This window comes from Tenrec ecaudatus, chromosome 4 (assembly GCF_050624435.1).
Source record: "Tenrec ecaudatus isolate mTenEca1 chromosome 4, mTenEca1.hap1, whole genome shotgun sequence".
Taxonomy (NCBI): domain Eukaryota; kingdom Metazoa; phylum Chordata; class Mammalia; order Afrosoricida; family Tenrecidae; genus Tenrec; species Tenrec ecaudatus.
This window is the reverse complement of record NC_134533.1, coordinates 194,960,853-194,982,715: the sequence shown is the minus strand read 5'-3', so window position 1 is coordinate 194,982,715 and position 21,863 is coordinate 194,960,853. Positions and strand designations below refer to the sequence as shown.

The 21,863-nt window shown below is 49.0% G+C and overlaps 1 protein-coding gene across 1 annotated transcript in view; it reads right to left on the bottom strand.

Annotated features, from left to right (window-relative positions):
* The window catches only part of RFTN1 (raftlin, lipid raft linker 1), a 234,853-nt gene extending 223,980 nt beyond the window's left edge, over positions 1-10,873 (bottom strand). The window contains exon 1 of the mRNA XM_075547176.1: positions 10,595-10,873. The gene's annotated coding sequence lies outside the window, so the exon portion shown is untranslated. The remainder of the gene's footprint in view (positions 1-10,594) is intronic.
* Positions 10,874-21,863: the final 10,990 nt, after the last annotated feature.

Sequence of the window (21,863 nt, the reverse complement as noted above, 5' to 3'; positions counted from 1 at the left end):
GGACCTGTTTGATGTGTGCGGTCACTGTTGGATCCGTTCTGATTCCTTGCGGTCCCTCCTGCACCCAGGTGTACGGTCTCCCTCCCATCCAGGGGCCAAGTAAAACCTTCCCAGAGGTGGTCAAAGGTAGAAGAGAGGGGAGGTCTTTCCCCCACTGCTAGGGTGCCACATGGGGAGAGCAGCCACAGAGCACACACGGTTCTCTAGCAGAGATCCGCTCCCAGTCGATAGGAACTGAGTGTTTACCAGGAAGCAGAATAAGGTAAGCAGAGGGCAGTTCTGAGCCCCTGCGAGGTGAAGGCGCTGGGGACTGCCAAGGTCGAAGGAGCCAAGATTCCCAGAGCCAGGTGATGCTTTGGACAACCAACTCTTTCTGATCAAACCTAGAGTGGAGTGTCTTCAAGACAGGAAGCAGCCTGCAAGCAAGGTCTCCATCAGCTTCTCTTCCAAAGTACTTACTTATATAAGAAAGCATACGGATGGACGAGGAAGACAGATGAATTGGTGCATTCAGTGGAGGCTTACTGACTATTCCGTGGGCTGCCAGAAGAACGCACAAACCAATCTCAGAAGAAACACAACCAGGATGTTCCTCGGAGACAAGAACACTGCGACTGCGTGTTGCTGACTTTGGACCTGTCATCAGAAGTGCCTGGTCACCAGGAACGGACATTCTGGTTGGTAGAGTGCCAGCAAAAGGGAGAGACCCCTCCCTCGAGGAGGTGAACGGACACAGGAGCCACAGTGGGACTCCAATGTACCAGTGATCGCCGAGATGGCTCGGGGCCACGTGCCGTTTGGTCTGTCGAACAGCAAGGTGGCATGCGACGCAGCCGACTGGGCGCTACCTCCTCACATCAAGCATTATGATCAGGTGTTTAGGCAGGCACAGGAGATATAAACCGTAAGTAGACACAGGCCACGCGGGAGAAAGACAATGAATAGAAACACTGGGTCCAGTGGGGCTGGCTGCTCTAGAAGTCTGGAGAGTGTTACATCAAACAGCGTAACACAACAGATTTGGTTTGAGAACAAGTCGACCTGACATTCTGAGTCATTTTAAATGTTAGAATATTTTTATAACCCTTTTATGGTAAAAGTATTTCTAATCTGCTTCCCAGGATGTCCATAAAACGTGGGGAAACCTTCTAGCAGGATCGTTTGCTTCAAAGATTCTTTTTCAGCTGTTCTTGTTAGGTGCTCTGGACCCGCAGCGGGTTACTCACCAGACTGCTAACTGCAAGATCACCAGTTGGAAGCCATCAGCCGCACCTGAGGAGAAAGATGAGGCTGTCTGCTCCTGTGAAGACGGACCCTCTCGGAAACCCTAGGAAGCAGTTCTACCCTGTCCTGCGGAGTTGCTAGCGTCAGCATCAACTGAACGCGGCAGAGTTGGTTTGTTGTTGTTGTTGTTGTTGGTGGTGGTGGTGGTGTGGTGGGTGCCATCTAGTCGGCTCTCATAGAGACCCCACAGACAACAGAGGAAACAGTGCCCTGCCCTCTGCCATCCTCACTACAGCTGTCGTGCTGGGTACGACCAGCTTACGAAGACTGTTTCTCTGTATGCACCCACGGCGGCAGTCACTGGGTCATTCCATCTCATGGAGGGTTTTCTCTGCTCTCGCTGACCCTCTGCTTTGCCAGCATGATGTCATTCTCCCAGGGCTGGTCCCTCCTAAGAACGTGTCCCCAGTCTGTCTCTTTACCTTCACTTCTCCAGAACAGTCTGGCTGTCCTCCCTCCAAGATAGACTGGTTGATTCTTCTGACAATCCATGGTATAGTCAACATGCTTTGCCAGCCCTATAATTCAAAGGCAGCAGTTCTTCAGGCTGCTTTATTAATGGTTCGGCTTTCACATGCCAATGAGGCAATGGGAAATACCAAGGTTGGGGTCAGGCACACCTGAGTCCTTAACGTGATGTAACAGCTTTTGAACATTTTAAAGGGATCTTTAGTAGCAGATGGGCCCAATGCGATACATCTGATCCCGTGACTGCTGCGATCAGGGGCGTTGATTCTGGATCCAAATAAATGAAGTCTTGACCATTCCATCTTTCCTCTGTTTACCATGCTGACTTGTCTAGTCATGAGTATTTCCCTTTTCTTTAGGTGGAGGCACAATCCCCACGGAAGCCGCATGGCAGGCGTCATCTCCATAGGACATTGTTCTCACACCCATCGCGAGGACACCATGCTTCTGCATGTGGTCCAGCTTCTCAGACTACTAGCTCAGTATGCAGAGTGAGCAAAGCAGAGAAGCCCAACACACACCTTTCCTGATTTTAAAGCCCTCGGCATCCCCTTGTTCTGTTTGAACTACTGCCACGCAGTCCCTGTACAACGTCAGCAAGAGCACAATGAAAATTTCAGGAGCTCCCATTCCTCCCAATGTCATCCGTAACTGGTTATGACCCACACAGTTACATGTCTTTGCATAGTCAGTAACATACAGGTAATCATCTTTCTGGGATTCTCTGCTTGCGACCAAGATCCAGCTGACATCAACGAAGACTTTCCTTGTTCCATGTCCTCTTCTGCATCTGACCTGAGTTTCTGGCCGCTCCTTATTGATGTACTGCTGCAAAGTTCCGTTTACAGGTTCATTTGTACTATCAACTAGAATGCACGCATTTAAATAATACAGGTTCATTTGTACTATCAACTAGAATGTACACATTTAAATAATGGGGCAATAAATGTAGTTAAATTTTCAAATACAAATTAGTTTCATTAAGAGTGAGTTCTCATTGACTACATTTGCCACCAATTGAAGACAGACCATAAAGTTAATTTTAACAAATGCCAACAGCTCATGACAAGCAACCAGAGATGGGGCAATTATACGCAATGATGTCAGATCAGCTGGCAAACTCATTTTTTATTTCTACACTCAAATTCCAAATTTCAAGCATGTTTATTACATCATTCAGTCACCCAAAGTAAGAACTGATGATCCAAATTAAGAAGGCTTTACATGATAACGATGCTGTGCTCAATCTAGAAATGTAAATGAAAAATCGAAGACAGAGTCAACTCCTCAGATACTGCCAGATGTTGATACCCTGAAAACATACTAAGACAGAAACGCAAGGATAGCTAAACCGGATCTGTGGAGAGTGACCCGGATTCAACGCCAAACATAAAACACAAACTCTGTAACACAATATTATGCTACCATTTTTTTTGGTAAGCGTCTTTGCGTGGATTTTGGAGACCCTGAGTATTGTTAAATGGTTAAGCCCTCCACTGCTAGCCAAAAGGTGGACAGGCTAAATTCACCTAGAAGCTCCAGGCTGAACTCACCTAGCAGCGCCTCGGAAGAGAGGCCTGGCGGTCTGCCTCTGAAGATCCCAGCCTTGCAAATCCAATGCAGCTGGTCTACTCTGCACACCCGGAGCACCAGGAGTGGCAATCAACATGACGACAACTAACAACAACAACCGGTGTGTCTGTTTCTAAATTACACCTTTTTTTTTTAAACTGACCACAGATACGCCTCTCCTTGGAGGCCACTTAGAGAATGGTGTAGTCACAGAGCAGGGGACAGCCACAGTCCCCTCTCCCATCGGCCTCTCTCTCCCATCGGCCTGCACATCGGACACCGGAGCCACCAGGTATCTCTATTCCCTCCCACACTCAGGGCGGACAGGCAGGCACAGAAAAAGCCCAAACTGGTGTCTCCAGCAGCACGCACGGGTCTCCTCCAGCTCAGCCTTGGCAGACAGCCAGCCCCCGAACGCTGTGGCCTGGTTTTCTAGCTCTCCGGTTCTGGCCCCACTGAGAGTGATTTTTTCTTCCTGAATTTAGTCCACGTAGGGAGTAAGTCACACACATGCCTATTTCAAAGCGGAACAGAATTCTGACCTGGAGAGCAAAGGATTATCGGGGTTCAAGCAGTGGCCAACGCTTGCCTGCTGTACCGATCCTTTATGAAAAAACATCTTGGTAAAAATATGCAATGATAATCACGAAAGGCCCTCTGGGAGCCTGGGAGAAAAAGGAAACTCAATTTTCTGTCAAAATCTGAATGTGAATGGGAGGAAAGAACACACACACACGTTAACAGGTAGGCATAAAAGAGATATATGGCTAAATTTATCTTTTCACCAGTGAAAAATAGCCCACGCTTTAGCCAGGTGAGCTGCTGGGACTTAAGCCAAAGGCAAAGAGAGGCATTCCTAGTCCATAGAACTTTGGGTGAGGGCAGAAATGGTCTAAAGGCGCTGTCCGATTCAGCAGGTGCTAAACACCTGTCATTCGAAACACTTAAGGTAGCACTGCCGAGACAGAGGGACTGGATTTCTCATGGGAAGGAATGTAAACAGCCAGCTCTGGCCGGCGACTGCCATACTGGATAACTCGAGAGACACAAACCCAGGCCATTCAACTGGTAGGTCTTTCTTTTTTCTATCGCACTACCACAATCACGGTCAAGAAATCGACTACTATCTGAAAGACGGGTGGTTTGAACCCAGCCAGAGGCATCTTAGAAGCCAGGCCAGCTTCCAAAAGGTCACAGGCTTGGAACCCCTGTGAGCAGCTCCACTTGGCTACGTACTGGGGGGTTGCCATGAGTCAGAAGTGAGTCTGCAGCAAAGAACCACAGCCCTCAAGCAATGCCATCCTAATTGTTGCCTGAATCTGCACAAGGCCCAGCCTGGTCAAAGTCATCAAGCGCAGAACAAAGTGGATTCTGTACTAGTTCTTGCAGCTTCCTTCTGCCCCACAAGTGCACATGGTCTATTATATGTTGGACATTTTGGAGATGAAATCTGTACTTGCTAAACTAGAAAGCCATGCTCTCTTGCCCTAATGTCAAGTGATGGGGCCCATGGTTTAAAGGCAAGGCAGGCAGTGGGCACCCTGGTGAGGCCAAGTGAGACAGTCCACATTGAGTTGACCAGATGAAGAGAAGATTTTCGAATCTGTGAACTGATGCACCTAGCTGTAGACTTTATGGACGGCCTGTCCTGATTTGACTTTGCTTATGGCTGTGAACTTCACAAGGTTCCAACTGGAATGAAGATTCTTCACATCAAGTAAGATGACTGTCTCCTCAGAGTACTGGGTTGATGTAAGTGGGCAGTATAGAAATTGGATACCCAATATGGGGAGGATACAGGCATGAAGTAGCTGGCTTTCATAGGTGGGGGATTACAGGATTAAGGTGCAGGTGTTACTTAACTACAATTGTTAAGCATAGAATATTTTTGTTTTGTTCACTTATATAAAGTTATGTTATGTGAGGGTGGCACATTTTAAAATTATATTCATTTTAGCCATCTCCTGTTAGGGACAGATATGATTTTATTATTGTTTGAAAATTATACATGGCTAAAGAGTTGTGTGAAAGTGTCGAATTGATAAGGGGTAGTCTGTGGTAGTTACATATTCTGCTGTCAGTTTGAGACTTAAGAGTGAAGGGGTGGAGTTTAGCCTGTCAATCAGGTCGTAGCTTGATAACATCATTTGAAGGGGTTAAGGAGATAAACAGCTCCCTGGAGGCAAGAGACAGATTAATTCCCTGTGAGACATGCTTGTTGACAAGACACATGGAGCTACCTAGAGCCTTGGAGCTGAAGGAGCCACGTGGAGATCCCTGCCAGCGCTGAGATGCCTCTACCTCCATTGGATCCACAAGATGTTCCACCCACTGGCCTGTGGTCTTCCTGCATTCAGCATCATTGCATGTGTTTCGTGAGTCTGAAGAGGAATTTATAGATTGGTAACGGATATATGGGCTAATATTGGACTTACGGACTTGATCTGGGCTGGGCTGGGATGTTTTCGCAATATTCAACAACTCTTGTATCTAAAGCTCTTTCTCATACACGTATGAGTGTCTCCCAGGATGTGTTTCTCTAGTCTCCCCGGACTAACACATCAAGGAGACATGAAAATAGGAACCTAGGGCAGATGACTTAACCTCTGTAAGCCTCAGTTTCCTCAAGACTAAAGTGCAGGTAATAATAGTACTCACCTCTCATGAGGATTCAATGCAGCTAATGCAATGTAAAGTGCCTAACAGGACCTGGCAAAGAGTAGGCACTTCGCCCGTGGTAGCTATAATTATTGTTCTGTTAATAACAATAGTAAAATCTGTAATACGATAAGAATGACATAAGTACCACGGAAGTTTACAGTCAGCACATTTCTTCATAAGCTCTAAACACTTTCAACCGGTTTCCCAGGCCCCTAGGAAAACATTAGACCTCCCCCAAAGACATGGCATCACAGATGAGTGCCATGAACCACAAGATTCAGTCAGCCAGTGTGAACGTCCAGACACCAGAGCAGTCTCGGAGGAGAGAGAACACTCCCCAAGTGTAAAGGCCCAAGACTTTAACCCCATTCTCTGTCCATCCTCTGACCCCTGCAAAGCTTGGTCTACGTTGGGGTCCCCTGGCAAGATGCCCAAACTGCATCCTGGGCTCTTGCTCATCCAGTCACCTGCGGAAGGTGGGGAGGCTCCAGGCTTATGTTAGAGACCAGCCAAGACCAGGTTCTGCTGCTGGTCTCACTCAGAACAACTAAGGGGTAAGGGGACCGAAGGGTGCAGTCCCATTTTCTCAGTGAGGATGTTATGTGGGGTGTTGACAAGTGCTCACTTTAACCAGAAAGCGGTTCTCTGAGCCTTCAGAAAGCACAACTCTGCTCTTCTCTCAAAGCAAACACAGCCCCTGTCAACAGGCAGCTGCCCATGCTGGTGAAAGCCGAAGGGAACCTCCATCAAGTTCGCGTCAGCCTGACCAAGGGGCCAGCAACACCCAAGGAGTTTCTAAGCAGAAGTTTCGTGGAATTCGATGTGGCTTGGGGGTTATTTTTCTTCTTGTCAAAAGTGCTCAATTTTCTTTCACAACCCAGGGTACATTCTCCTGTGGAATTTCCTTCTCTGAAGATTTCAGAAAAAGAAAATACAGTCGATCTCATCAGTCGGCTATACTTGGCATGATCGCCAGTTAGGGATTCCTCGCGGTTCCTCCACCTACAAAAACAACATGTTCCAGATGGCCTCAGGTGGGCCCAATTTCTGGACCCCTCTGGACCCAGAAGACCACTTGTCAAAGAAGGCTCCTGACTTTGCTGGTGGAAGTATAATTAGGACATCCACATGGGAAAAGGCCTGGCAGTTTCTCATAAAGTCAACATCCTCCTACCCTATGATCCAGGTACTCTAATCCTAGGAATTTATCCACAAATAACACGTGTTGATATGTATAATATCAAAAATGTATACACAAATGTTCCTAAGAGTCTTGTTAGAGGATCACTGAAGACAAAGCGGGTGCATAAGCAAATGTGAAGAAAGCTGAGGGTGTCTGGCTATCAAAATATATAGCATCTGGGGTCTTAAAGGCTTAAAGGTAAACAAGCAGCCATCTAGCTCAGAAACAACAAAGCCCACATGGAAGAAGCACACCAGCCTGTGTGATCGCGAGGTGTCGATAGGATCAGGTATCAGGCATCAAAGAACCAAAAAAATCATAAATAGTGAATGAGGGGGGTAGTGCGGAGGAGAGACCCAAAGCCCATTTGTAGGCCACTGGACATCCTCTTACCTAAGGGTCTGGGGGAGGAGACCAGCCAGTCAGGGTGCAGTGTAGCAACGCTAAAACATACAACTTTCCTCTAGTTCCTAAATGCTTCCTCTTCCCCCACTATCATGATCCGAATTCTACCTTACAAATCTGGCTAGACCAGAGGATGTACACTGGTACAGATAGGAACTGGAAACATAGAGAATCCAGGACAGATGAACCCCTCAGGACCAGTGGTAAGAGTGGTGATACTGGGAGTATGGAGGGAGGGTGGGTTGGAAAGAGGAAACTGATCACAAGGATCTACATAGAACCCTCTCCCTGGGGGACGGACAACAGAAAAGTAGGTGAAGGAAAACATTGGACAGTGTAAGACATGACAATAATAGTAATTTATAAATTATCAAGAGTTCATGAGGGAGGTACCAAGGGAGGGAGGGGGGTTAATTAGGATCTGATACCAAGGGCTCAAGTAGAAAGAAAATGTTTTGAAAATGATGATGGCAACAAATGTACAAATGTGCTTGGCACCGTAGATGGATGGATTGTGATAAGAGTTGTACGAGTCTCCAAGAAGATGATTTTTTAAAAAAGAGTTGTTCTGAACAGTTGGAAAACTGGGACTAATCCACATGCCCAGTAGCAGGGAACTATATTAATTAGTTGTGGAACACTCAGATTCTGGAACATGACTCAGCGACAAAAGTACGAATGCCTCACAACATGGATAGCCAAATCTCAGAAACAAGCCACATAAAAGGAACAGACACCAAAGAGGTCTTACTGTATAATTCCCTGATATGAAGTTGAGAGCAAGCCAAAGTTACCACTGGTGAGGCAAACACACGTGTGGACCGTGACTGGGCATTCGGGGACTGTGTGGATGATGCTCGTGTTGTCTGTCTTTGATAGGGGCTGCGGTTACACAGGTGCATGCATCTGTCAAAGCAGTATGCAAATGTTACTCGCAAGATTTATGCAGTTCACTACAGGTATGTAAATCAAAAAGCATGAACATATATTAAACGCTAAATGATGTGTGTGTGCGGAAATGCTTACGAGTGACACATACCAGTGTCTGTCATTCATTTAAAAATATATAAAACAATGAGCTGAGCGATCAATGGCTACACAGACAAGTGTGCGATGAAGGTAACAGAGCAAATTGTTCATCGTAAATGCTGGGAAGTGCCCCATGAACTTGCAACTCAGCTATAGGTTCAACATTTTTTTTCCATAAGAAGGCATGCTGAGTTGCTGCAGCGGGGAGAAGAGTCACAGGCCCCTCTCCTTAGCCCACCCAGTCAGAAGGCTGGCAAAGCAGCGATGCCCACCAAGCCATGGGCCCAGAGAGCTTCCACACTGAACAGAGAAGGCTGGAAGAATGCAAGTAGCTTGACAGGCACTCCCATCCCTCATGCCGAAGAGTTTCTGCCTGTTTCCCTACAGACAAAGCAGTTTTTTGACTGTAAGCCAAAAATTCCCGCTCAAGAAGAACTCACTGACTTGTACTCCCAGTTTATTCTGTGTTAATTCTTGCATCGAATCCATTAGTGAACTGCACACACGCCATCCACTTCAGAATACCCCTGTGGCCACGGACAAAGAAAAAAACAGCCAGGCACTCCAGGCACAAACGCATCCAGAAGATGAGGACCCCAACTCTGAGGCTTGAATGATACAGGCCGGCCAGGAACCCCACTGGAGACAAGTAAGGATGCGGAGCTCAGTCTGAGGTGGGAGCGCACACACCCAAGAGCCCAAACAGCTTGTTGCTTAACTTCTCTATGGGATTCGGTGGCACATGGGGTCATTTGAACTCGGTAAAGAATTCAGTTGTACAAATTAGGCATCTTGGCAGCCAGGGACACATGGGGTCAAGAGAGCCCTACCCACAGGCCCTGCGGTGGCTTGCCTGCATGTAGCCCCGCTTCCTTCCTGGCGAGGCCGTACTTATCCTGAGATGACACGCATGGCAGGGGCTGGAGGATGCCTGCCTGAGTCTGCGCCCAGCATCTGAAAACAGCTGTAATGATTACAAGAAGGGTCTGTTGCTCGGAACCAGGGCAGCCACTCAAAAACAGGGATTTGTGCCAGACATTTTTTAAAAATACTTTTTGTTTGTTTTTAAGCCCCCAGCAACTCACCGACACCACCCAAAGTCTCTGGGGACCACCCACAGCCAACCTCGCCTAGCCCAGCCAAGGGAGATGGCAGGGCGCTCGCCTGGGTCCAGCACCTTGGCCTCCACGCGGCTCTCTCTGCCAAAGGCTGCGATAAACGAGGTGAAGGGCGCCCGCGCTGGCTGGGAAGAGGGCGTGCGTGCCTCGCGGCGGGGCTTTCTGAAACGCACCCCACCAAACGCCTGCGCACATCCAGATCCACCCTGGAAACCCGGGAGCAGTGGGTTAGGGCCAGGAAAGAAACCCCCCCACCGCGGGGAGACCCCCCCTTTCCCGAGCTGGCTTCTCTGCGAGCTCAGTCTCAGCCTCCAGTGGCTACCGCGCGCCGCCAATCTCCTTCCAGCCACCCAGCACCCCTGCCTCCCAGGCAAATAAATCTGTCTCCGGGTGCAGACTAAGGGCCACCCCCTCACCCTGGTTCCCAGTCCTGGGTCCTCCTCAAGCCTGGGCTCCGTGGGCGGCTCCGGCTGGATCTCTGCCTAGAACCCTCTCCAATAGTGCCCCGAACCCACCTGTAGCCGCAAACACCACCACCCCCCACTTCCTTCCTCCGCGCCCCGGAGTCCGCAGCACCGGCGACCTCCAGCAGGCTGCTCTAGGCGGTCTCTCCCTACAGCGCGCCGGGGCTGATTCCACCCCCAAAGTTGGCCCAAGACGCCCGCCCCCACTGGCTGGGCACCCACCCCACCCAACTCGGGCTGGGGGCTCCGTGCGCAGTTCGGGAACCCCGGCCGGGGAGAAGCACGCGCCGCAGCCTCCGCAACCTGCAGGGAGAAGCCACGCGGGGCTCAGCCTGCCCATCCCGCCCGGGACTCAGTCTACCGGCCAAATGCTGGGGCTCGCGCCGCCAGCACCCCCAAGTCCAGCTTACCGTTCGGGGCCGCCCGGGGAGACGGCGCGTTCCGTCCCGGGAGGAAAGTTTGCGTCAAGCAGAGGAGGCAGCGCACGGAGGGTGCGGGGTCCAGCCGCTGGGAGCCCTCGGGGGCGGCGGGGGCGCGGCGCGCGCCTGTGTCTGTCCAGCCGGCAGTGCTCGCGTCCGTCCCTCGGCGGAGCCCGCGGCCCCGTGCTCGGCTCTCCGCGCCCTGCGCCCGGCGCGCTCCGGCTCCGGCTCCGGCCCCGAGCGACGCGCCCCCGCCGATGCCGCCGCCGCCGCCGCGCGTCCGCCCGCTACACTTCCTCTTCCTCTGAACTCATGTGCAAAATATGCTGCGCTGCATCTTCGGGGGGAAGCCGCGTCGCTCCCGACAGCCGCCGCGCGCCCCCTCCTCGCCCCGCGCCCCCCTCGCGATCCACGCCGCGACCTGCGCGCCACACTGCGCCGCGCGCGTGGGAACGGCCTCTGCCAGCCCCCGGCCCCGGGGCCTGAGGCTCCCGCGCCCCCCTCCTCTCCTAAGGGGTGTGCGGTCAGCAGCACGCTCGTGGGGGCTGGGGTGAGACCCCTCAGGTGTGAGATGGGCTGCAGGAAAAGCTCCTACCACCCAGGTGCAGATGGAGGGAGGGTGGGACCATGCCCCCACGCCGCAGGTGGGCCCCATCCCAGGTGGTGCCCGGGTGCTGTTTGTGGGGCTGTGTGCTTCAGGGGAGTGAACAAACACCGTCCCGGTTCCGCCTGGGCCAACCCCTGGCCCACCTTACTTCCCAGGGTTTGAGAAGATTTGAGGATCCTCTTTCTCCCCAACCTGTGGAGGCCTCCCAGCGAGAAAGGAGAGTCTATGTGTCAGTAACGCGCTGGCCAGGGCTGTGTTGGTAAGGGAAGCTGTTAGGCAGCGAGCTCATTATGAAAATGCCCCTTCCTGGTGGAAAATGCCCCTTCCTTGTGGAACTCTTCGAAACAAAGCAAAATGAGAGCATAGGCGTCCACTGCGGTTGGCTTGGGCCGAATGGCCTGCGATGGCCTCCTTGATCTCACCACTTAATCGCTTTGTGATTCTGAGCAGATGACGTCCGCGATGTCCCCTCTGTGGGCATCGTGCCTCATTTGCCGGATAGGACTAACTCATGGGTTGCCGTGAGAATTAAATCTGTTATTGTATGTAATGTGCTTAGGGAAGCATTCTGTAACTGGTAATGGTTGGTCTGGCCAATTATTAAGGGGAGTCGAACGAGACAGCTGAAATAATCTAGTTAATTATCTGCATTTTCTGGTTGGGAAAAGATGGGTGGGTAAGCACTGGGCCCACTGGATGGAGGGCTGCTGTAGGCCTCATCGGTGTTTTAATGAGGCCTTCCTGGTATTAGCAACACCCCGGGAGGGAAGGAAGCACTGTGTTGTTTACAGAACTCTCTTCTTGTGACCACTTCTCAGCAGGTTTCATCAGTGTTTCTCTTTTCTCTAACCATATCCCAGTTGTCTTTTCCGGCTGTCACGCCCTTGCCCCCTTTTGGCATTTTTCCCTTTCTATTCATCAACCCCACCCCCCACCCCCCTGGCTTGCATCCGGGAGAAAGTAATAAGACAAGGTGAAGGCCCAACTCCAGGGTCACAAAATAATGAGTGGGGACAAGTGTCTAGTGGCACCGCTGGGATTTGGAAGACCCACCTTTTGAAGGCCAGACGGTGGGATTTTTATGATGTTCAGCTGCCTTAGGCCTAGAGTTGCTACAAAGTAGGCCCCATCTGAAATCTTTGATGTCCTTTCACGGACACTGTGCTGGAGAGAGTGTTTTTATAGTGCAAGCATGCCTTGTTTTATTACATGTCACTTTATTGCGCTTCACAGACACTGCCTGTCTTGACAAATTGACGGTTCTGTGGCCTCCAACAAGTCAATCGGAGCCGTTTTTCCACGAGTATGTGCTCACGCCGTATCGCTGGGTCACATGTTGGCTCACAGTGTTTCAAACCTTTTCACCGGGCACACTTAGTAGACTACGGGAGAGTGTAATCACGACTAATTGCAATGTTCGCTTTGTTTTGCTGGCCTGGAACCTAACGCATGGTATCTCCGGGGTCTACCTGTAGTTCAAACGCAACCAAGCAATGTTTAAAAGAAGAAAAGGGGAGAAGGGAGAAAACACAGCCAGACGTGATTGTGGCTGGAGAGGAGGTTGCTTTCTATTAAACAAACCATTATCACAGTATAAAATTGTTGTCCGTGATTGGTTCCTATCTGATGTCTTATTTGCCAGGACTGTGGGGGTCAATAAGGTGTTCTGATTCTTCCAGAGCCTTTTTCTGAGTGCCGACAATGCGTCAATATCTTATATGCCCTTTTCCCCCTGCATGGACCTGTATTTTTGAGAGTTTTATAGAACTTTGGGCCTTTCCCCTTCGATATCCTGAGATGTCCTTACCTGGTGCAGATATAGGTGCTCAATAAACCTGTATTGAATGAAGGCATGAGTCATTAACATTCCGATATTTTTTAAGACTCTGTGTAACCTACATTGCATCATTACCCAGAGTTGTCAAATTCATCCCACCTGAAATATCCAAGGAAAAGTGCCCCTCACTTGGGTGACTGAGCTGCCCCAATACTCCCTTGCCTGCCCTGGACTGGCCAGCCAGGGTATTGACCCTGGTCAGCTGGGGCTCACCTCTAACTGACCTCGCCTACCCAGCATCAACCCCAAAGATGCTGGAACTGTATCCTGGTGGGTTACCTTGGCAACCTCACAATGTCATCTGTTAGAATGTCCTAGGGCGGCAGCTTTTAATTCTATCACAGCGGTCTCATCGGGGGTCATGTAATAGTGCTGCTTTTCCTCTGCTCACACTTCCTCCCCCTATGATTTAACACTAAGTACTCAGGGAGGGAGCCGAACACGGGGAAAAACCACGCTATTACCGCGCGACAGGTCACAGATGGCCCCAGAGCTGGGGTCCCGAGTGTTCGCAGTCAATAAAACGCAGGCCCCAAGTTAATAGGAAGCTGGTTCTCCTCACACCCCCCATGGAAAGGAGTTAAGCCAGCCTAGGCGAGCGTAAGCAGCCGTGCCCAGACTGTACAGCTCTTATACAATCTCCGTTAAAGGAGCCCCCCGCTGAAGCAATTCTCTCCCAGCCTCAGCGGCATCGCCCCACTCTGGAGATGATTAAGGCCCTGAGCACTAGCAGCCACGGCAATTTTGCTGCATCTCGGCCACTCTGAGGCCTGGAGGAAAGGAGAACCCCAGCTAACCCTTTCTTCTCCCGACATGCCACCCCACACCCCCAGCTTCATCTCACTCCTGTTCCCAACTTCGCTTAAAATAACAGAATCCCCCCATTATTTTGGAGAACAATAACTAGCTTACGGGTAGAAAATGAACCCAACAAAACCTTCGGGACGTGAAGAGGTGTTCTAATTGCTGCTTTGGGGACCGTGACACCTAGATCTTAGGCCAGCTGATGAGCAACTTTCGGAGCTGGTGGGAGAAATAGGTAAGCTCCTGTAAACCCTGGAGGTGCAAGACTTATTCCTCTTGACCGGCACGGTTAATATTGTAAGTGAGTTTGCAGCCACGGTGAGATCACACTTAGCCCAGCTGCTCCTTACTAACCAGCCGCAGGAAGCTGACATCACACCAAGCCAAGTGCTCTCCTCCGAGGAGACTCCATGGCAGAGGCCCGAGTTGTGTGCCCCACAGCCGGTGGTTCCAGTGGAGCGGCCTGCCCTTTGTTTGTGGCAGACACACCCAGGCCACATGATGGTGTCCCTGGTCACAGCGGAGCAGGGCACACTCCTACTGGTGTTGAAACATGCCCTGTGGCTCCCAATGGTGCTGGAGTGTTAATTGGGGTGGGGCAGGAGATGGTTAGGGTATTATATAGGCATAGGCATGTATCAGCAAGGCCAGCGCCTTTGTTCAAAGTACAGTCCAACTAATACTTTGTAAATGTCCCCCATAGGTCGCACCAATCGGAAGAAATATCTGATGATTATCCAAAGATCCCCTTCCCCTCGGTATGAAAATATGATGCATGGATTATTGTTCTGCTCCTGAGGCCACTCCTCAATTTGCTTCTGAATTCCCAGGCTGAGGCAGGTCTGTAGTTCAGGAGAGCAGGGGCCCCCCTGTGGCTGAGTTGGAATTTGCTCTCCGAAGCAAAGAGCCACGAGAGACTGTGTGGTGTGAACCCTGCGTCTGTTGAAGCCGTGTTTCCCTCACAAAGCCAGAGGAACCTTCGGGTCGCAACAAAGGCCGCCCACACCACACCCCTTCACGGGTGTTCCATTTGTGTGACACATATGGTGACATGCATGTAAGAACAAACTGCTGCCCTCTACAAGGAGACTTCAAAGAGTTCATGGGGGGAAACTCCACTCTCTTTCAATTCTTTTTTTCCCATACATTTTGAAAGCCCCCCCTCGTATGTATTGGTGGAAACCACATGGCCTTTGTTTTTCACAAATGTCAAAAGTAGAAGGAGATCTTGCACAAACTATTATCCGGCAAATGGTGCGGTAGTATTTTGATATATTCGTTGATAGGATTTTCGTTTCCTTCCACTATCATTCCCCACTGTATTTCAAGTAACACTGTCCAGGTTTTCCCTAAATCCCTTATCTCCCCCAAAAGGAAACTGCCATCGAGATGATGCTAATTCATAGCGACCCTATAGGACAGAGTAAAACTACGTCCTAAGGCTTGTGAGACTGAATCTTTACAGAAGCAGAAAGCTTCATCTTTCCCTCACGGAGCAGCTAGTGGATTCGGACCACTGGCCTTTTGGTTAGCAGCCCAGCATCTAACCCGCGATAGCACCAGTTATCAGAATGGTACCAGAGAAAAGCTACGCTGCTACCTTTTGACTTTCCCAAGTCAAAGAGCAAGTATAAAACCTGAACATTTAGGGGGAAAGGCAATCAGGTAGAACCATTTCCCCCACCCGCCCTCCTACACACACACACACACACACACACACACGCGCGCGCGCGCGCTACAAGAACAGATGACGTCGTCAGTGTTGGGGAAGAAGAACAAGCAGACGCAGCGGAGCTCGTCAGCAGGGTGATCTGACGACAGTGACAATAACCGGCAGGACTCGGACTGACCAGAGTCCAGCTTCAGAACCCATCACATTCCACATTCCATCTCTCTGCAGCACTTGAGAAATTATGGGTGAGTGACAGGATTCTTGCCTTCCCAGGCTGTTTCAGGCACAGCCACCTCATGTCTGTGACGGAGGCTTGTTGGAGCCTATGAACTGAACTGGTTTCAGCGCAGCTTCCAGGCTAGGAAGAACAGCGCGCTGATCTACTTCCAAAACTCCGCCAACAAAATCTTGTTGTTGTTGTTAAGTGCCCTCAAGTCAGCTCTGACTTACAGCAATCCTGAGCACGTACAATGGAAGGAATACACAGAGTCACTGTACCAGAAAGAGTGGTTGACATTGAACCAAAGGGTAGAGGAAGAGCTGACCGTTGATCAAGAACTGACGGTGCTGAAGGAAGAAGTGCAAACTGCACTTCAGGTATTAGAGGAAAACGAGGCTCCAGGAGGGGACAATCCCAATGGAAGCGTTACAACAAACTGGTGCAGCAGCTGGAGCACTCACGAGTCTCTGCCAAGACATTTGGACGGCAGATACTTCCCCAACGGACTAGAAGGGATACAGATCGTTCAGGTGACCCAACAGAATGATCTGACAATAGCAGCACGATCACCTGTAAGCAAAATGCTGCCGATACGATTTTAAATGGTTACAGAAGCGCATCTACCGGGAGCTGCCAGAAATGGAAGCCAGATTCAGAAGAGGATGTGGAGTAAGGGACATAATTAAAGACGTCAGATGGATCTTGACTAAAAGCAAGAATGGCAAAAAGATGTTTACTTCTGGTCTGTTGACTATGTAAAGACAATAGACTGTGTGGGTCATAAACAACTGTGGATAATCTTGCAAAGAATAGTCATTCCAGAAGCCTTAGTTGTGCCCATGTAAAACCTTGAAATAGACCAAAAGACAATCATTCAATTGGAAGAAAGGGGTGCCACATGGCTTAAGATCAGGAAAGGTATGTGCCAGGGTTGTATACTTTTATAATACTTATCCAATCAGTATGCTGAGCAGATGATCCAAGAAACGGCTACAGGGAGAGCAGGATTGAGAGAAGGCTCATTAATAACCTGCAATGTGCAGATGACACAAGTTTGCCTGCCGGAAGTGAGGAGTACTTGAAGCATTTGCGGATGAAGATCAAAGACAACAGTCTTCAGTGTGGCTTACACCTCAACATAAAACAAAAATCTTCATACTTGTACCAATAGACAACATCGTGATAAACAGGAAAAAAACACTGAGGTTGTCCGGGATGCCACTCTACGTGAATCTACAGTTGATGTCTATGGAAGCAGCAGTCATTTGACCTCCTTTTTGACCCATTTTAAAGTTGTTTCCATGTTTAATGTTTTCTGCTTTCTTGTTGATTGAGCTTTTTCTATGTTTTGGATAGACAAGCTAGTCTGACTGGTTTTTGTTTACTTGCTTGCTCCCTGTTGTTTTGGGGGTTTTTTGTATACTTTTTGACATATGAAATCTAGGATAAGTAGATGTATAGAGACAGTAACTGTCTCTGTAATTGCCTAGGAGCATGGCAAGGGAGGATGAGGGGAAATGGAGAGCTAACAACAATGAGTAAAAGAAGGAAATGTTCTGAAATTGATGGTGGTGATTGCACAAAACTCCATAATATGCTTGAGCTATTAAATTGTATGACATGTGAAATATATGCAATAACAACCACTTAAAAGAAGAAATCAAACAATATATTGCACTGGGAAAATCTGCTGCACAAGACCTCTTTAAAGTGTTAAAGATGTCACTCTAAGGACTAAAGTGTGCCTGACCCAAGTCATGGTATTTTCAGTTGCCTCCTATGCACGTGGATGCTGAACAAAGAATATGGAAGACTTCAGAAAAACCGATACCTTTGAATTATGCGTGGCCAAGAACTTTGAAAGCACCGTGGGCTGACAGAATGCTCTTTAGGAGTGAGGATGGCAAGACTCTGTCTTGAGAACCTTGGGATGCTCTCGGGAGAGACCAGTCCCTGGAGAAGGACATTATGCTTAGTAGCGGGTCAGAGGAGAAGAGGCCGACCATCCACCGGATGGACTGACACAGTGTCTGCAATGACGAGCTCCAGCCTAACACCGATTGTGAGAAGGGGGACGTCCTGGGCAGTGTTCATCCCACTGTAAACGGGGTCGCTGGGAGTTGGAGCCAACTGGATTGCACCCAACACCAACAAAGGCAGTGGAGAAAAACTACAAATGGGAAGAAATAGAGGGGGAGTTGATAGTTAGAAAATGGGAACACCCCTAACGGGGGTTCTCATGTCTTATGACATCTCTCTGTGGGCCACCAACCTTGGATGGAACTCCAGTCTTTATGGTTGAGGCATCGGGGAGATAGGAGTACAGGTGACCACAGCTATTGGCAGGTGGGAAATCCCAGAAATGAACCCGTCGCACATGGGGAGCACCAAACGGTATAAACTCGGCCCTTCCCTCTAAAATGAGACCCCAGCTCAGCTCAGCTGTGAGATCTTACTCACTGCCTACTACAGCAGAGATCAGTTTTATTTTATTATTTTCAATAATTGAAGGAGAACATTTATTAAGTCTTAAGCAGGACAAAGATAGCTACAGGAGAGGAAGGTCACTAGAACAAGGTCATCATAGCATCCAAGCGTTTACGGAGAACTGATGACTTCAGCAGGGCCTGGGTGGGCAAAGGAATTGTTACAGAACATGATTGGTAGCTGATGACAGTTGTTGGTGGGACGATAGAAGGGGGATGGGATTAAAATTGGGATTGGGCATGGATAGGTGGCTAGACAAAATTGCTTGCAAGATTGGTCCAGGGTCTTCCAATAAAAGGAGTCTGGATGTGACTCGGGCCTGTCAGAGATCAGCTTTAAATGTTAACATTTTAAAATTTACTCCCAATATTCTTGAGTAAAATAACAGAATCTTGACAACTGATCATTCACCAAGTTCTCTATACAACCCCAAATTGCCAGACATAAACACAAACAGGAAGATGGAATCCACGCTGAGAAGAAAACATGCAGTGATGACCAGCCTCAAGGTAACTTAAGTGTTGAAATAAGATTTGGATGTTAAAGTAGCTATGATAAACACACTCAACAATACATGGGGGAACGTTTGGCGCGAAGGAGCAGGTAGAAAGGTCTCAGCGATGTGATTGTCGTGTGCCTTTCCGTTGGGTTGCTATGGACAACAGAACACAATGTTGCAGGAGCCTGCAGCAGCCTCATAGCTGTCACTATGTCAGACCTCATGTGTCTTCACCCCACGCCATTGACAATCTTCCTCTTCCCTACGGACACTTTACCAAACAAGTCTTTTTGGTTTCAAGGACTGGCTTCTCCTAGTCATGTGCGCGAAGTACCAGAGAAGGAGCCTGCCATTTTCACCATAATCCAAATGCATCAACTCCTCTGCGGTCTTCCTTATTCATCGCCCAGCTTTCCCTCACACAGGAGGCGGTTGAGACTGTCCAGACTTGGGTCAGGTGCACCTCAGTCCTGTGAATGACATCGCTGGTCTTTAACACGTGACAGAGGTCAGTGTAGCGGTTGAGTTCGTGACTGTCGCTTCCATGAGCGTTGATTGTAGATCCAAGTTAAATGGAACCCTTGACCACCCCCGTCTTGTCTCCATATTTCACGAGCTTGTCTGTTAGGCCAGGGGTGGGATTTTTGGTTTCTTTATGTTGAGGTATAATCCGCACTGAAGGCTATAGTCTTGATTTTCATTTGTTTCACATGCTCCACACTTTCAGCCAGCAAGGTCGTGACATCTGTCCCCTGTGAGTTGTTAATGAAGCTTCCTCCAGGCCTTCCATCGTGACTAGGAAGGAACGAACTGGATATTTCAGAACCAAACATCCAGGATAAAAATAATCATGACTGGGGGAGGGCAGATCTTCGGAACCTGAGATGGGTTTGCAGAAAAAAACAAGTACCGAATGAATTCATGGCCCCTTCCCTGACTACAGCTGTGATAGTTATCCAGCATGTCTGGGAGCAAGGGCCTAAGGAAGCTCCCTAGTTCTGTGGTTCCTGATACTGTATGGAAGAAATGAAGTGACTCCTGAGCACTCCAGGGAAGCCTAGCATGGCCCGGGGATACACATAACCCTGCACAGATTCCTGGAAGTAGTGAAAGCAGCAAAGCAGAGAAATGCTCGCATTTCCTGCAAGGGGAAGTAGAGGTCTCTGAGCTCTGGATCAGCAGGCGTCTTGTCACAAATGTGAAGAGGAGCCCAATGGAGAAAGGTGCAAAACAGTGGACACCCAGGTGTGTGACGATGTCCCCATGTGATGACAGATCAGATGCACTGAGACCCCCTGCGTGCCTTGGTACACTCTGAGCCCGCCAGAACTTCCGTGCGACAAGCTGGGACCAATCTGAAAATGAATGGGAGTACGTTCCTGCCACTGCTGCTACTCTAGAAAGCGGCTTGAATTAATGCACACATAAGCAAAGTTCTGTCCCTGGGATATTTGAGTATTTGAGTAATTCCTATACTAACACAAGATGCACCTGTGTGACTTCTGTGAGAGAGGAGATTAGAGAGTGGGAGGTTGACATGGAAGATTAGCAGACAAACATAAGGGCCGACTCCCACTCCTCTCTCCTGTGACAACGAAAGCTCTACTTAGAGTCACGGCCCCCTTAGCACATGGCTGAAGCTCTAAAGTGTGCAGCTTCTCCGTCTTGGGGCCTTTTTCCCCAAAAAGTATGATTTTCTATAAATGGTCTTCCTTCCAAAAGATTCTCTTAAATGGAATTTAACTGCATTGCCAGATATGGTAGCCATTTATTCCACTCCTATTTCCTCATCACATGAGGGTTCTGATCTGGTCATTTCTCCCTTTCCCAGAATGGTCTGGCTTTTACAGATAATATCGCAAAGGAACAAATGAGCATCTTTTATACCAAGAGCTAATCCTTACCTATCGAGTTAATAATGTTTCTTGCAAAGCGTCCTCTTCCCACCCGCTGATTCACACGGCTCACCCATCCTTTCTAAACTTCAGGGGAGAGGGTTTAAATGTGAAAGGATACAAGCCCACACTCCCTCCCTCCCACTGTCAGTCATCTATCTACTCAGCTGAAATGTGCGTTTCAGAATGGAGCTCTCCTGTCAATCACGAGAGAGGCCTGGCCTCTCACCCCTGGAGTTTCCAGCCTCAAGGATTGAGAGGCAGGCTGACAGCCCCAGAGGTCAGGGGGAAAGGATGAGAGGCCTTTTAAGGGGCCTAAAATCCAAGTTTGGGCCTTATCCTGGATTGAGAGATAGGGCAGACTTGACCATCTGCCTTCTTTAGGCTTTAGAGTCAAGCATCTTGACTAGTGATAAATACTTTATTAAGCATTTATCAATATTTTACAAATGTCATTAGTTCTTGAAAAACACATTAAGTCATGCAGAGCAGGCATTTGTTTGTAAAGATGAACCTTATTCCCACCTCACCTTTCCTCTGAAGGTCATTGTTTCGACTCTCTTGGGGAGGGAAACTCAGATTTCAAGAGCTACTTGCCTCTTCTTTTAACCCCAAGGAGAGGCCGTTAAGAGTCTATATTCTATAACCTTTGAGTTAAATCACTGAATGTGCAAGTCAGGGCTCGTGGTTGTACACAGAGCTTTGGGCTCTGGTCATACTAAGGTGTGCAGGATTTATGGAAAGGCTGTTGGGTAGCTCAAAGGTTGCATGAGAAAGCTCAGGAACCAGACTTGGGCAGGTGGTAGGTGTTGTTTTCCAAAGATAGCCTTCAACAATATCTCCTCTCCTACATGCTCTTTCAGGACTTTGCCACGCCCCCATCAAGAAATAGCTTCCTTCCCTCCTTGATCTTGGCAGTTGTATGACTCACACGATTTTAGATTTCCAAAATCCAACTAACCAACCAATCATCTCACTGCCATTTAGTCCATTCCGACTCATAGAGATTCTATACAGAGTAGGACTGCCCCTGTGGGTTTCTAAGACTGTAAATCTTTGTAGGAACAGAGAGCCTCAGCTTTCTCCCCAAGTGAGACTAGTGGTTTTGAACTGCTGACCATTTGGTTAGCAGCCTAATGTTGTAACCCAATACACCACTAGAGCTCCTTTACTTTCATTAGGAGAGCTGAAACTCACTCATGGAAGACTCTGCTATCAGACAGTTCAACAGCCCTGAGA